Source organism: Hylobates moloch, unplaced genomic scaffold, assembly GCF_009828535.3.
Source record: "Hylobates moloch isolate HMO894 unplaced genomic scaffold, HMol_V3 SCAFFOLD_3, whole genome shotgun sequence".
NCBI classification, from domain to species: Eukaryota; Metazoa; Chordata; class Mammalia; order Primates; family Hylobatidae; genus Hylobates; species Hylobates moloch.
The window spans coordinates 44,674,819-44,692,271 of record NW_026652278.1 but is presented as its reverse complement, the minus strand read 5'-3'; the positions used below and the strand labels follow the sequence as shown (position 1 = coordinate 44,692,271).

The following is a 17,453-nucleotide window of genomic DNA, read 5'->3' as shown; positions in this document are numbered from 1 at the left end:
CACCTTGGGCCTGTGGCCAGGGTGCAATAGCTCGAATGTGATATCCCCAGTACCTAAATGTGGATATTCAAATCTCCTCTTACGTAACAGCAAAGAAGACTATTAGCAAAGTTGTCAGAGGCAGCTACAGAAACTTGCTGTATTCAAATTTCACATTGATAGAGAAAGGAAAGTGCTTAAATTGAACCATGGGCTTTTAAATCTTTCAGCAAATATTTATTGAGCAACAATTGTTTTTCAACAGGAACCATTCTAGGCCTTTATTTAAAATGTGAGTAAAATATCCAAAGACTCTGCTATCGTGAGGCTGAGATTCCAGCAGCAGGAGATGGAAAAATAATAAACATAATGATTGCATAAAATATGTTAGGAAGGGATATATGATCTGGTAAGTAATGCGGGTATGGGAGATTGGGGAGAAATCAGTGAGGGGAAGAAGCAAGGTGTATTATTAAATAGAATGGTGAGGAGAGGCCTCTGTGAGATTGGAACAAAGACTTGAAGAAGAGTTGTCCAAACAGAGAAAATAACTAGAGCAAGGTTCTAGGGCCAGAGCATGCCAGGCACTCAGGGGGCATAGCAAAGAGGCCAGTGCAGCTTCAGTGGATGAGCTCAGGGAGATCACGGGAATCCAGACCACATAGACTTGGTCCTACTGAAGGACAAGGACTTTGCTGAAGATATCCTCAAGGACGAATATTGTGTTTTGCATGCACCAGATGCTCAAATGGATTGGCCTCAGGATAGGATAAAGCCTTGGGGGAGGTTGTGCCACAGGAAAGAGCTGAAGGGCTAGCCTTCAGGGAATGGGCACCCCTTTGGGAAAAGAGATAATTCACGAGAAGTGGGTATGGTATGCATGCTGGACTCAATTGCAGTGTGGAGAGCTGCAGAAGAGCATTTGCTGAATTAGTGGGACCCTAAATCAGTATGGGGAAAGGTCCCCGCTGCAGCACTTTCTACACCCCATCCTCCCATATTCTACTTGTGCCTGTGACCTTTTCTCCACCCCGCCCCCTGCCCACTCAGCACTCAACTGACCTATGCATAACACCTTAGTCATCCTTTCACTGAGAAAGGACTTTCTTGAGAACTTGGAATGCGGAAAGTCCCTTTCTCCTTTTCCCCTTTTTGTTTTCAATTGAGATGAAAATCACATAACAATGAACCATTTTAAAGTATACAATTTAGTTGCATTTAGCACATTCACAATGTTGTGCAATCACCACTTCCATCTAGTGCCAAAACATTTTCATCACCTCAAAAGAAAATCCATTAAGCAGTCACTCCCCACCCCTCCCTCTCCTCAGTCCCTGGAAACCACTAATCTGATTTCTGTCTTAATGAGATGAACTCTTCCAGATATTTTATGTAAATAGAATCATATTCTGTGTAGTCTTGTGCATCCAGTTTCATTCATGGAAATGCGTTTCTTAACTCTAAAAACAATCCAGTAAAGATGCAAATTTTAATTACTGCATAGTCAGAAAGGTAATGCAGTAGCAGCTAGTTATGTCTGATGGCAGCAGTCCAAGGCTTTCAAGATTTCTTCAGCTTCTGAAGGTGACATGAGGAAAATGAAATGTACATAATGGTTGTCAGACTTCTATTTCCTAGAGCCAGTAAGCTTTGGATAAAGATCCAGAATATGGACGACATCAGTACTAGCTCTGATAGATCACCTCACAGCCTTACCTCATGTTCTGCCCTTAACTGTCAATAACAGCAAGTGTTAGAACAGGTAAATTTACTGTGCTGGTTTTCTGTGGCGGGTGGGAGTGAAGAGAGGTTTGAGGTTGTCTTATTCTTCAGTTTGTGGTATATTATCATCAGTCCATGCAAGAACACTTGAAAACATTTTTTCATTTATGTATTTTATTCCCAGACTCCACTTCTATTGGCATTCCTAATAGGTAGCCATTCTAATGTATTTAAAATGCACCTTTCTCTTTGTGTGTAGTAATGTGAACTATTTATTGCTGTCTTGTGTACTTAATTTTTTTTTTTTTTTTTTTGAGATGGAGTCTTGCTCTTGTTGCCCAGGCTGGAGTGCAGTGGCGCGATCTCGGCTCACCACAACCTCCACCTCCCAGGTTGATTGTATGTTAATATATCTCATGATATTTCCACTCAATATGATGTTTTGAAGATCAATCCATATATGTGTATAGTAAGTCAATAAACTTTTGTATATTAACCTGTATATATAATTCATATATTTGTATGTATCATGTATATCACACACATGCATACACATATATCTAAATATGCATCATATATCATATATCATATGACATCATATACATCATATATATCACAGCACCTTGCACAAACTTGGTGTTAAATAAATTGTATCAACAGAAGGATCAAGTTTTGCTTTTCATGCCCACAAAATAGTTTCTTTCTAAACTAATCTACCTTTTTGAACTGCAGGATAAATATAATACTATTATTCAAGATAAATTAAAAAAAACAAACATACACATATATATACATACACATACACATATGTACGTATATGTGTATGTATATGTATTATTTTATATATATGTGTGTGTTTATATATATTATATTATTATATATATATTAGGATCTTTGCATCCTCAAGGACGAATATTGTATTTTACATGTACTATATATATATATATATATTCCATTTTGCAGTGGGTCTTATTACCCTCATTTTAAAGATAAAGAAACTGAGGCTCCAAGAAGATGACTTTGTACATATTCACACATCTTTCTGCTGACAATTCAAACTGAATTCTTGTACTCCAGAGAGATTCCTAATATCATGAGTAATGTCATTTGTTGGAAATCGTGGTCATGCCTTCACTGGAAGCCTAATGAACTTTCACTGAACACCAACAGGCATCTGGCCTGAGATCTAGAGTTAGCTGAGTGGGTGCTTGTCCCTCACCCCGTGTCAGTTCTCAACTGATGTTTTTTTTAAGGTGAACAGACCAGGCTCAGGTCACCCAGGTACTTTCTGTGCCTTATACTGTCTTTCGCAAACGTGTGGTGTGTGTATGTGTGTGTGTGTGTGTGTGTGTGTGTGTGTGTGTATGTGTTGTGAAGTCCCTATTCTGTATTCTGTTTCAAGCTTACAAGATCCAGTGGTTTCTAACAAGAGCTACAGTGGCCTTGTTTGTTTCCAGGTGATTCTTTCTTGATGGCATTTGGCAATATGATTGAGACGGCAGCTCACTGACTTTAGAAACATATGTACACACCTGTCATGTTACATTTTGTTAACTGAAAAAATATGTATTGAATATTTGTGAGAGTAACCTTCCTGCTTCTGCTACTTTTTCAAGTTCCAAGGTGCCATATTTTGGGGCAGAATGTCCTGAATCCCAACAATATCCACAAGAATTATATTTCAAAGGCATTTACTATGCAGATAAAGTACACAGGCATTTGTTGAAGACACAATTGATTCAAATCTATAGGGGAATTACTCTGCTGATTTTGTGCCTTTGACTTTGTAGTGTTGACTTACTCAGGAACTATTTGATACTTACACAGGGACTTCGGAAATCTCAGATACTGCATTTTTCCCAAGGGACACATTGCAAAATATTCATTACAAACTCAAATACAGTCAGCGTCTGCTGGACTCTAATAGAAGCTATCACACATGGCTAATTTTCCTGCAGCACCAACAGCTGAACCTCCTTGATGAAGAAGCCACTCAAGTCAGAGCACCTATACCATGTGTGCGTGCAAAGGAAGATGTTGAAGAGAGTTTGCACTACTTGGGAGCTTGCTGTCTAGTGGAAAAGCCAAGCCAAGCACATATAAGCACATTCCGAGTGCACATTGGTAGCATTCTTCAGCAACCCAGGATGGCAGGTTGGGCATCTTAACTGTGGTCATTTAACATACGGCAGTGAGTGTGCATGAATTACTTGGTGGGAGGGATGTTTAAAATGTGGAGGACTGTACTGATGCCTGAGATTTTAATTCAGAGGTGCAGCACAGAGATCTAAATCCCTAATATGTTCCCATTGATAACCCCTTGAGAAATAAGGAACCTGTAGATGGTCTTCAAGGGGCTTGGAATCCTCTAAAATTATACATTAAATTTGGCTTGCAAATAAATTTGTCTAGGAAGCAACGCCTTTTGTTCATCAGCTTTTTAAAATCCATGTTGAAAATAAGTTAAAAATCACCACCAAGAAGAATAAATATTGCTGCACAATTACCAAGTGCCTGGCCCACAGCTGGACACTTTAGACACATTGTCTTATTCCAACAAAAACCCGTGAACTCTATTTATGTCTCCATTTTACAAATTATGAAACTGAGGCTCAGAGAAGTTAAATATTTCTTCTTCTCCTGAAGCTCCCACCCACTCTAGTTATATAGCTCATAAGGTAAAGACAGAATTTGGACTTTAGTCTTTTTTTCTTCTATCTCTTTACTTTGTATGTGTGTGTGTGCATGTACACATAGTTAATTTTTTTAAAATGTTGTGCATACATAATAGGAATATATTTTATGGGGTACATGAGATATTTTGATACAAGCATGCAATGCATAAAAATCATCACATCAGAATAAATGGGGTATTCATCACTTTAAGGATTTATGCTTTCTTTGTGTTACAAAAAATGAAATCATACTCTTTTAGTTGTTTTTAAATGTACAATAAATTATTGTTGATTGTAGCTATACTGTTGTGCTATCAAATAATAGATCTTATTTATTCTTTCTAAGTATAGTTTTGTACCCATTAACCAGCCCCACCTCTACCCCCCACCCCCACCCCCACCCCCAATACACTTCTCAGCCTCTGGTAACCATCATTCTACTTTCTATCTACATGAGTTCAATTATTTTCATTTTTTTAGCTACCACAAATAAGTGAGAACATGCAAAGTTTGTCTTTCCGTGCCTGGCTTATTTCACTTAACATAATGGCCTCCAGTTCCATCCATGTTGTTAAAAATGACAGGATCTCATTCCTTTATATGGATGAATAGCATTCTATTATGTATATGTGCCAATTTTCTTTATTCATTCATCTGTTAACGAACATTTAGGTTGCTTCCTAAATCTTAGCTATTGCAATTAACATGGGAGTGCAGATATCCCTTCAGTATAATGGTTTCCTCTCTTTTGAGTGTATACCTAGCAATGGGATTGCTGGATCATATGGCAGTTCTTTTTTTAGTTTTTTGAGGAAACTCTAAACTGTTCTTCATAGTGGTTGTTCTAATTTACATTCCCACCAACTCTGTATAAGGGTTCTTTTTCTCCATGTTTTCACCATCATTTGTTATTGCCCATCTTTTGGATAAAAGCAATTTTAGCTGGGGTGGATGATAACTTATTGTAGTTTTGATTTGCATTTCTCTGATATTGAGCATAACTGTTTACCATTCGTATGTCTTATTTTGAGAAAAGTCTATTTATGCCTTATGCCCATTCTTTCATTGGATTATTAGATTTTTTCCTATAGAGTTGTTTGAGCTCATTATATATTCTGGTTATTAATCGTTTGTCAGATGGATAGTTTACACACATTTTCTCCCACTCTCTTGATTGCCTCTTCACTTCATTGACTGTTTCCTTTGCTGTGCAGATGCTTTTTAACTTGATGTGATCCCATTTGTCTATTTTTGCTTCAGTTGCCTGTGCTTTGGGGGCATTACTCAAGATATCTTTGTCCAGTTCAGTATCCTATAGAGTTTCCCCAATGTTTTCTTTTAGTAGTTTCATAGTTTGAGGTCTTATATTTATATTTTTAATCCATTTTGATTTGGTTTTTGTATATGGTGAGAAATACAGCTCTAGTTTCATTCTCCTGCTTATGGATAGCTGGTTTTCTCAGCACCATTTATTGAAGAGACTGTCCTTTTTTCATTGCATGTTCTTGGCACCTTTGTAAAAAATGAGTTCACTGTAGATACATGGATTTATTTCTGGGTTATCTATTCTGTTCCATTGGTCTACATGTCTTTTTTTATGCCAGTACCATGCTGTTCGGGTTACTGTAGCTCGGTAGTATAATGTGAAGTCAGATCATGTGATTCCTCTCATTTTGTGCTTTTTGCTCAGGATTACTTCACTATTCTGGGTCTTTTGTGGTTTCATATAAATTTTAGTATTATTTTTCTATTTATGTGAAGATATCATTGTCATTTTGATGGAGATTGCATTAAGTCTGTAGATTATTTCTTTGGGTAGTATAGACATTTTAACAATATTGATTCTTCTAATCCATGAACATGGAATATTTTTCTCTCTCTTTTCGGTATCCTCTTCAATTCCTTGCATCAGTGGTTTTTAGTTATCATTGTAGAGATATTTCACTTCTTTGGTTAATTCCTGGGTATTTTATTTTATTTTTAGCTACTAAATGAGACTACTTTTTTGTTTTTCAATTTGTTAGCTAATGGCATATCGAAATACTACTGATTATTGTATGCTGATTTTATATCCTGCAACTTTACTGAATTTCAGTTCTCATAGTTTGTGTGTGTGTGTGTATGAAGTCTTAGGTTTTTCTAAAAACAAGATCATATCATCTGCAAGCAAGGATAACTTGACTTCTTCCTTTTCAATTTGGAAGCCTTTTATTTCTTTCTCTTGTCCGATTGCTCTAGCTAGGACTTCCAGTACTAGGCTGAATAACAGTGGTGAAAGTGGGCATCCTTGTTGTGTTCCAGATCTTAGAGGAAAGGCTTTCAATTTTTCCCCACTTGATATGATACTAGTTGTGAGTCTGTTGTATATGGTTTTTATTATGTTGATATATATTTGTTCTATACTCAGTTTTTTGAGGGTTTTTTCCATGAAGAGACGTTAAATTTTATCAAATGCTTTTTCAGTGTCAGTTGAAATGATCATATGATTTTTGTCCTTTACTCTGTTGATAAGATGTATCACATTGATTTATTTGCATATGTTAATTATCCTTACATTCCTGGAATAAATCCCACCTGATCATAATGAATGATCATTTTAATGTGTTGTTGAATTTGGTTTCCTAGTATTTTATTGAGGACTTTTGCATCAATGTTCATCAGGGATGTTGGCCTATAGTTTTCTTTTTTTGATGTGCCTTTCTTTGGTTTTGGTATCAGAGTCATATTGGCCTCATATGATAAGTTGGAAAGTATTCCATCCTAGTCTATTTTTCACAATAGTCTGAGTAGGATTGGCACTAGTTTTTCTTTAAGTGTTTAGCTAAATTCAGCAGTAAAGCCATTAGCTTTTTTATTTTTATTACAGGCTTCAATCTCATTACTTGTTATCTGCCTGTTCAGGTTTTGGATTCCTCATGGTTGAATTTTGGTAGGTTGTATGTACCTAGGAATTTCTCCATTTCCTCTAGATTTTCCAATTTATTGGAATATAGTTGCTCATAGCAGCCACGAATGATCCTTTGAATTTCTGCAGTATCAGTTGTAATGTTTCCTTTTTAATCTCTGATTTTATTTATTTAGGTCTCTTTGTTTCTTAGTCAGGATAAAGGTTTTTCAGTTTTGTTTATCTTTTCCAAAAACCAACTTTTTGTTTCATTGATTATTTGTATTTATTTGTTTCAATTTCATTTATTTCTGTTCCGACCTTCATTATTTCTTTTCTTCTACCAATTTTGTGTTTGGTTTGCTCTTGCTTTTCTATTTCTTTAAGATGCGTTGTTATATTGTTTATTTGATGTTTTTCTACTTTTTTTATGTAGGTGCTAATAGCTATAAACTTTCCTCTTAGTACTACTTTTACTGAATCCCATAGGTTTTGGTAGTTTTTGTTTCCATTTTCTTTTGTTTCAAGAGATTTTTAAATTTCCTTCTTAATTTCTTCTTTGGCCCATTTGTCATTCAGGAGCATATTGTTTAATTTCCATGTTTGTGCAGTTTCCAAAACTCCTCTTGCTATTGATTTCTAGATTTATTTTATTTTGGCCAATGTTTTTGAATGTTTTAAAGCTTGTTTTATGGCCTACCATATGGTCTATCCTTGAGAATGATCCATGTGCTGAGAGGAAGAATGTGTGTTCTGCAGCCATTGGATGAAATGTTCTGTAAATATCTATCAGATCCATTTGGTATATAGTGCTGATTAAGGCCTATGTTACTTCATTGATTTTCTGTCTGGATTATCTGTCCAATGCTAAAAGTGGCGTGTTGAAGTCTCCAGCTACTATTGTATTGAGGTCTATTGTTCTCTTTAGCTCTAATAATATTTGCTTTATATATCTGTTGAGTGAATATATATTTAAAATTGTTACATCCTCTTGCTGAATTGACCACTTTATCATTATATGATGACCTTTTTTGTTTCTTTTTATACTTTTGGTCTTGGCATCTATTTTGTCTGATATCACTAAGCTACTCCTGCTCTTTTTTGAATTTCATTTGTGTGGGATATCTTTTTGCATGACTATTCTATAGTTTTGTTTATCTTTTCCAAAAACCAAAAACTATTTTATAATCATGCAAAAAGACACGTGTGCATTTATAGGTAAAGTGTGTTTCTGGTAGGCAACAGATCATTAGGTCTTGCTTATTTATTCATTAACCCACTCTATGTCTTTTGATTAAAGGGTTGAGTACATTTACATTCAATGTTATTATTCATTGGTAAGGACTACTCCTGGCATTTTGTTATGTGTTTTATGGTTGTTTTGTGGTCTTCTCTTCCTTCCTTCTTTCCTTCCTTCCTGTCTTCTTTTTTTGTGAAGACAATTTTCTCAGCTGGTATGTTTTAATTTCTTGCTTTTTATTTTGTGTGTACCTGTTGTATGTTTTTTGATGTTAGGTTACCATGAGGCTTGTAAATAATATCTTATAACTTACACTATCTTATTACTTATACTATCTTTAAACTGATTACTTATAATTTATACTATCTTTAAACTGATGAGAAAACACTGATTGCATAAACAAACAAAGAGAAAACTAATAAAATCTCCACACATTAACTTCCTCCCCCTGCTTTTAAACTTTTTTGTTGTTTCTTTTTATATCTTATTATGTTGTGTATTTCTTGAAATGTTTCCGTAGTTATTTTTTATAGGTCCATCTTTTAGTATTCTACTCAAGATATGAGTAGCTTACACACTTCAGTTACAGTTTACAGTATTCTGTGTTTCATGTACTTACTATTACCAGTGAGTTTTGTACCTTCAGATGAGTTCTTAATGCCCATTAAGTTCTTTTTCTTTCAGATTGAAGAACTCTCTTTAGCTAGCACTTCTTGTAGGACAGGTCTGGTGTTGATGAAGATTCTTTGTAATTATTTCAGTCTCTTTGTTACATTTATCTGACAGGATTCTGAATTCCTTCTCTGTGTTACCTTGGAGTTCATTGAGCTTCTTCAAAATAGCTATTTTAAATTCTCTGTCTGAAATGTCATAGATGTCTGTCTCTCCAGGATTGTTCTTGAGGTCTTATTTATACATTTGGTGAAATTATGTTTTCCTGGGTGGTCTTGATGCTTGTGGATGTTTGTTGGTGTCTGGGCATTGAGGACTTAGGTATTTGTTGCAGTGTTCACAGTCTGGGCTTTTTTGTACCCATCCTTCTTGGGAAGGCTTTCGAAGTATTTAAAGGGACTTGGGTGTTGTGATCTAAATCTTTGGTCACTGCAGCTTTATCTGTAACACTGTGGCTCTTGCAGACTCATAAATGTACTGCCTTGGTGGTCTGGGGTAAAATTCAGGATAATTGCCTGGTTTACCAACAATTATTCTTCTTCTCCTCTCTTACTTTCCCATTGATAAACAGTCCCTTTCGCTCTCTCTCTCTCTCTCTCTGGACCTGTGGGAGTGGGTGACACAGCACCCCTGTGGCCTCCATCCTTGGGACTCCACTGGGTCAGACCCAAAGCCAGCACAGCACTGGGACACATCCAAGACCTGCAGTGACAAATGCCTGGCTATTGCCTATGTTCACTTTAGGCCCAAGGGCTTTACAATCAGCAGGTGGCAAGACCAGCCAGGCTTGTGTCTTTCCCTTCAGGAGAGTGAGTTCCTCCCAGCCCTGAGTGGATCTGGAGATACTCTCTGGAGCCAACGCCTGGAGACAGGAACCTTAGGAATCTACCTGGCACTCTATTCTACTCTGGCTGAGCTGGCACCTAAGCTGCAAGACAATGCCCTCCCCACTCTTCCCTGCCCTTTCCTCAAGCAGGACTCCCCATGGCCACCACCACTCAGGCCCATGGCGAGTATTGCCTGGCAACGCCAATGTTCACTCAAGGCCCAAGGACTCTTCAGTCATTATTTGGTGAATGCTGCCAGGCCTGGAACTCTCTTTAGGGAAGTGGGCTCCCCTCTCGCTCAGGGCAGTTCCAGAAATGCCATCCAAGAACCAAAGCCAAAAGTTGGGGACCTCAGGAGTCCACCTGGTGCTCTACCCCGCTGTGGCTAAGCTGGTACCCAAGCTGCAAGGCAAAGTCCCCTTTACCCTTCCCTCTCCTTTCCTCAAGCAGGAGTCTCTCCCTGTAGCCACCACAGCTGGATTGTGTTGGGTCACACCCTAAAGGCAGCACAGCTCTGAGTCTCACCCAAAGCCTGCAGCGAGTACTACCTAGCTACCATTGCTGATTATGGAATGCCCAAGTGCTCTTTAGTCAGCAGGTAATGAATTCTGCCAGGATTGCCTCATTCCTTTCAAGTCACTGGCTTCCCTTCTGGCACAAAGTACATCTGTAAATGTTGTCTTAGGATCTAGGGCCTGGACTCTGCCTGGTGCCGTATCCTACTGTAGCTTAGTTGGTATCCAAGTTATAAGACAAAGTCCTCTTTTCTCTCATTTCTTGTCTCAAGCAAAGGGAAGGAATCTCTCCCATAGCTATGAGCTACACTTTTTGGGGTTGGGGAAGGGAAACACAAGCACTCCCTTGGCCACCTCAGCTGGTATCTTGCTAGGACGTGTGCTCCCAAAGTCCACTGTCTCTGAGCGAGCACAACACCAGAACTTGCCCAGGAATTGCAGTCCTTGTGGACTAGACTGGTTTTTAAGTTTATTATGACCCCAGGGAATTTTAGCTCACAGTAGCAGGGCTTGATAGAACTCAGGTTCCAATAGCTGGGATGGATGATTTGCCTCTGGCTAGGGCTGGAGTAAATTCTTCCTCTGTATATGCTGGCTAAGTTCTGCCTGGTATTGCTTTTCGCTGTGACATGTCCACATTGGGCTCCAATGCAAAATCTTACAATCATATACTCTCCCTTCCCCAAGTTCGCAGATTGAACTTGGCTCTGTGCCATGCAGCCACTGTAGGGAAATCAGGGAGGGGTGGTATAGGCAATTCAAGACTACCTTTATGCTCCTCTTCGGTGCCTCTTTCCTTAATTTGATGTCAAAACCAGGTGCTATGATTGCTAACCTGATTTTTGGTTCTTATAAAGGTGTTCTTATTTGTAGATAGTTGTTAAATTTGGCTCCTGTGAAGGAAATAATTGCTGGAGACTTTTATTTGACCATCTCGTTTTGCCTTTTCTGCATAACTTTTTAAAAACAAACAATTTTTTTTTCAACTTTTATTTTAGATGCAGGGGGTCTTTGTGTGGTTTGTTAGATGGGTAAATTGTGTATCACCATACTTTGGAGTACAAATGATTTCATCACCCGGGTAGTGAGCATAGTACCCAAAAGGTAGTTTTTTGAACCTCATCCTCCACCTACCCTCTTCCTGTAAGTAGGCCTCAGTGTCTATTGTTCTCACCTTTGTGCCCATGTGTACTCAATGTTTAGCTTCCACTTATAAGTGATAACATGTGGTATCTGGTTTTCTGTTCCTGTGTTAATTCACTTAGGATAATGGCCTCCAGCTGCGTGCATCTTGCTGGTAAGAACATGATTTTGCTTTTTCTGTGGTTGCATAGTATTACATAGCTGTATATGTGCCACATTTTCTTTTTCCAGCCTACCATTGATAGCTATATAGATTGAGTCCATATATTTGCTATTGTGAATAGTGCTGCGATGAAGATATGAGTGCATGTATCTTTTTGGTAGAATAGATATATACTTTGGGTATATACTCAGTAATGGGATTGCTGGGTCAAATGGTAGTTTTGTTTTAAGTTCTTAGAGAAATTTCCAATCTGCTTTCAACAGTGGCTGAATTAATTTACAGTCCCACCAGCAATTTATAAGTATTTGCAACCTCACCAACATCTGCTATCTTTTGACCTTTTTTTTTTTGAGATGGAGTCTCACTCTGTCGCCCATGCTAGAGTGCAGTGGCGTGATCTCGGCTCACTGCAAACTCCGCCTCCCAGGTTCAAGCGATTCACCTGCCTCAGCCTCCGGAGTAGCTGGGATTATAGGCACATGCCACCGTGCCCAGCTAATTTTTGTATTTTTAGTAGAGACAGGGTTTCACCATGTTGGCCAGGCTGGTCTTGAATTCCCGACCTCATGATCCACCGGCCTCGGCCTCCCAAAGTGCTGGGATTACAGGCGTGAGGCACCGTGCCCGGCCTGACTTTTTAATAATATCCATTCTGACTGGTGTGAGATGGTATCTCATTGTGGTTTTGATTTGCATTTCTCTGATGATTAGGGATCGTGAGCATTTTTTTGTGTTTGTTGGCTTCTTGTAAGTCTTCTTTTGAGAAGTGTCTGTTCATTTTCTTTGCCCATTTGTAATGGGGTTATTTGTTGTTGTTGGGTTTTTTGTTTTTTGTTTTTTTTTTGCTTGTAAATTTAAGTTCCTTATAGATTCTGGATATTAGACCTTTGTTGGATACATAGTTTGCAAGTATTTTCTCCTATTCTGTAGGTTGGATACATAGTTTGCAAGTATTTTCTCCTATTCTGTAGGTTGGATACATAGTTTGCAAGTATTTTCTCCTATTCTGTAGGTTGCCTATTTACTCTGTTGATAGTTTCTTTTGTTGTGCAGAAGCTCTTTAGTTTAATTAGGTCCTGCTTATGAATTTTTGGTTTTGCCGCAGTTGTTTTTGGAGTCTTTTTCATGAAATCTTTGCCAAGGCCTATGTACAGAATAGTACTTCCTAGGTATTCTTCTAGCATTTTTATAGTGTTGGGTTTTACACTTAATTTTTTAATCCATCTTGGCATAATTTTTGTATATGGTGAAAGGAAGGGATCCAGTTTCAATCTTCTGCATACAGCTAGCCAGTTATCTCAGCATCATTTATTGAATAGGGAGTTCTTTCCCCATTGTTTGTTTTTGTCAACTTTGTCAAAGATCAGATGATTGTAGGTGTATCACTTTATTTTTGGATTTTCTTTTCTTTTCCCTTGGTCTATGTGTCTGTTTTGTGCTGGTACCATGCTGTTTTGGTTACTGTAGTCTTGTATAGTTTGAAGTTGGGTAGTGTGATGCCTCCGGCTTTGTTCTTTTTGCTTAGGATGGCTTTGGCTATTGGGCTGTTTTGTGTTCCATATAAATTTTAGAGTCTTTCTTTTCTAATTCTGTGAAAAATGATGTAGATTGTTTGATAGAAATAGCATTGTGATCACTTATTTACTTCAGTAGTATTTTGTAATTCTTGTTGTTGAGGTCTTTCATCTCCTTGGTTAGCTGTATTCCTGGATATTTTGTTCTTTTTAAGGCTATAGTAAGTGGAATTTTGTTCTTAATTTAGCTCTTGACTTGAATGTTATTGGTGTCTAGAAATGCTACTGGTTTTTGTACATTGATTTTATATCCTGAAAGTTTACCGAAGTTGTTTATCAGTTCTAGGACCCTTTGGGCAGAGACCATGGGATTTTCCAAGTATAAATCATATCATACATGAAGAGAGATAGTTTGACTTCCTCTCTTCCTATTTGCATGTCTTTTATTTCTTTCTCTTGCCTGATTGCTTTGGCTAGGAATTCCAGTACTATTTTGAATAGGAGTGATGAGATTGGAAATCCTTGTCTTATTCTGGAATGTGACCAGCTTTTGTCCATTCTGTATGAACATGATATTGGCTGTGAGTTTGTCATGGATGGCTCTTATTATTTTGAGGTATGTTCCTTTGATGCTTAGTTTGTTGCTGGTTTTAAACACAGAGGAATGTTGAATTTTATTGCAAGTCCTTTCGGTGTCTATTGAGATGATCATGTGGTTTTGGTTTTTAGGTCTGTTTATGTAACGAATCACGTTTATTGATTTATGCATGTTGAACTAACATTGCTTTTCAGAAACAAAGCCTACTTACCATGGTGAATTAGCTTTTTGATGTGCTGCTGGATTTGGTATTTTTTTAGGATTTTTGTGTCTATATTCATCAGAGATATTGGCCTGAAGTTTTATTATTATTTTGTTGTTGTTGTGTCTCTGTCAGGTTTTGCTGTCAGAATGATACTGGCCTCACTGAATCAGTTAGGGAAGAGTCCATCCCCCTAGATTTTTTGAAATAACATCAGTCAGATTGATACTAGCCCTTCTTTGTACGTCTGGTAGAATTCAGCTGTGATTCGATTTGTTTCAGGGTTTTTTTGGTTGGTAGGTTTTTTATTAACAATTCAGTTTCAGGACTCATTATTGTTCTGTTGAGGATTTCAATTTCTTCCTGATTCAACATTGTATGTAGTTTTTGGTATACCATTAGCTTCATAATTCTTTAATAACTACAGAAGCCAAGAATCATCGCATATGTAAAGTAACTCTTTTATTCATACTATGTAGATTCCTACCTACTTCATTTGGAGAAAATATATGAGAATGGGCAGGATATTTTTGTTCAGTTTTCTGAGACATTAAATTTTAACATAGGAAGTATGTTATAATGTAGCCTATAAGAGGACAAAAGCATAGAAGTTTAACCCTCATAAACAACTTTTAGTTATCTACTAGATCAGTGTGACCTATAGAAAAACCTCAGGTGTTAGAACCAAGCAAACTGGGTTTGAATTATAGCCTCAACGCTTACTAGCCATGTGGCCTTTGTCAACACATATTATGCCTCTGAACCTTAATGTCCTTATGTGTAAAACGTGTATAGGGTTGATGTGAAGATCAGGTGATATGTATCAAACACTTAGTGTGATGCCTCCGGCAGTGAAAAAGAAGGATAAATTATGTATGGGACATGGATCTTATGACCCCTTCAGTTTCCTCCAACTCCACCTATCTTCACAACTACTACCTCACCTGTCACTACCCTAATTTCTCCTTAGTCCTCATTGTTCTGCTGCCTGAGAACACTCAGTAACTTTCCCTGAGTGTGTTGGATCTTTTGCCTTGGCTGACCACATGCACACTTGGAGTTTCTGGTTCTTACCATCAGTTCTGGTTTTAAATAAACACTACACAGCAAAGTTTGGGACCTAGCATCTCAAGATGTCACTGAAGAGACTGGATGATGCAACCCAGAAGTGCAGGGACATTATCTCCTTGTGGGACAAAAATTTGACCATTGGGAAACAGCAGTTGGGAAGAATCTTGGCAGAAAAATACTCTCTACATCCTGTTTTCTTACAGGATAGTTTCTCCTTGCCACCCAAAAGGAGAATATCCAATTAGACATGCCTTCTAAGCAATACTTGTGTATTTTCATCACTTGGCTTGGAGCAGTAGGCAGCATCATTTCAGAGCACATCCTTCCTGGTCAGGAATACTTAGACATGCATTTCAGAAGAGTTCAGGTCTACATAATATTGCCATCACTTCCCATCTTGGGCTAAGATGTTTTTATGCAGATTCTGGGCAAGAAATTGCTAAGGCCTGTGAAACAAACTGATAAACTAATAGAAAACTCATTTCTTCATCATAGTGTTCCTGGAAACCTCTTTTGCAGAAGATTAGTCTCTCTGGAAAGCTGGAAATAGTAACATAGGGAAGAAACACAACCCAGCTGTGTGTTTCATCTTAATGAGGAACTATTTAACCTAGAAAACTCAAGCATCCTCACCTTCTTTTTCTCTCTCACCTTCCACATCCTATTTATTACCTATGCCGGTCAATGTAACTTATTAATACTTTCCCTGTTCTTTGTCTCATTATGGTTCAGACTCATCACTTTCCTGGACAAAATCCTCAGACCTTCTGATCTGCTAGCCTCCAATCTCACCCTACTTGAACCCTTTCTCCAAACTACTGTCAGGTCAGTCTTCCTAAAATATAAGGCAGATTCCTTTACCCCTCTACTCACAAATCCTCAATAATCCCTCACCGCCTTTTACAGAAAGCCTCAGGTTAAACTCATTCTATCACCATTCCCCAACCCCTGACCCCTGCTATTACAGAATAATTCCAAAACAGTGTAATAAATATTGCAGAGGGAAATGCTAAGTGCTATTCTCTGTTATTTATCATAACAGCATGTGCTCATGAATGGGATTAGTGCTCTTAATAAAAGAAACCTCAGAGAGCTCTCTCACCCTCCTTCCACCATGTGAGGGTGCAAGGAGAAGATGGTCATCTATGTACCAGGAAGCTGGTCTTCACCAAACCCTGAATCTGCTGGCCCCTTGATCTTGAACTTCCCAGCCTCTAGAACTGTAAGAAATAAATTTCTATTGTTTGAAAGCCATCTAACTTATGTTACTTTGTTATAGCAGCCCGGACAAAGACAATAACTTCAATTCCACCTGAAGGTAGTGTCAATTCATCTTATCAGGTAATGTCATGTTAATAGTATTACTCTGGTTTACTTTACACAAATAGTTTTTCATCCCTGGGAAATTAGTAATAAAAGGTAAACCAAACTTATAGACTTACAATTTATATGCTAGGTTTAAGAATATGTGACCAGCCTGGCCAATATGGTTAAACCCTGTCTCTACTAAAAAATACAAAAATTAACCAGGCATGCACTCACCTGTACTCCCAGCTACTCAGGAGGCTGAGGCAGGAGAATTGCTTGAACCTAGGAGACGGAGGTTGCAGTGAGCCGAGATCGTGCCACTGCAGTCCAGCCTTGGCGACAGGGTGAGACTCTGTCAAAAACAACAAAAAAAAAAGAATAAGTTTTGGATAGTTTCCCAATATTTGAATTTAAAGTGTTTGTAGTGTTTAAGAGATTGTGACATATAAGTCTTGCAATTCCTAATAAACTATGTAATTAATTTTAGAATTTTGGATTTAAGCTGAATGTTATAAAATAATTTGCCAAAATAAATAAACTGTATTGTGTGCTTAAGATATTTGAGATTAACTATATTTGTAAGTTAATTTATTAAGTGTATGATTAAGTATTTAGGAAAAACTTGATAGGGCTCCAAATTTTAAAGTATTTAAAAAGAAAATTGAATGTAATTAGGAATGCATTTAAAATATTTAAATAATTTAATTTACTAAATTTGTAAATAGTCTAATTTTTAAAAATTGAGGTAATTGAACATTTATCAAAGCCTCTCCCAGAAGTAATAGTTCTTATCTGTAAAACATTGACTCAATACATAAGTTTATAAGATTGACAAAAGACATAAAACCTTGAAAAAAACTAGATTTTTAAATTTCTAATGTAGGGCCGGGCATGGTGGCTCACGCCTGTAATCCCAGCACTTTGGGAGGCCAAGGCGGGC

At 37.6% G+C, this 17,453-nt stretch overlaps 1 protein-coding gene across 1 annotated transcript in view; it reads right to left on the bottom strand.

The window, feature by feature from the left end:
* Positions 1-16,865, bottom strand: part of ACTA2 (actin alpha 2, smooth muscle) — a 109,323-nt gene extending 92,458 nt beyond the window's left edge. Inside the window, exon 1 of the mRNA XM_058436232.1 lies at positions 16,748-16,865. The gene's annotated coding sequence lies outside the window, so the exon portion shown is untranslated. The remainder of the gene's footprint in view (positions 1-16,747) is intronic.
* Between the last annotated feature and the right edge of the window lie 588 nt (positions 16,866-17,453).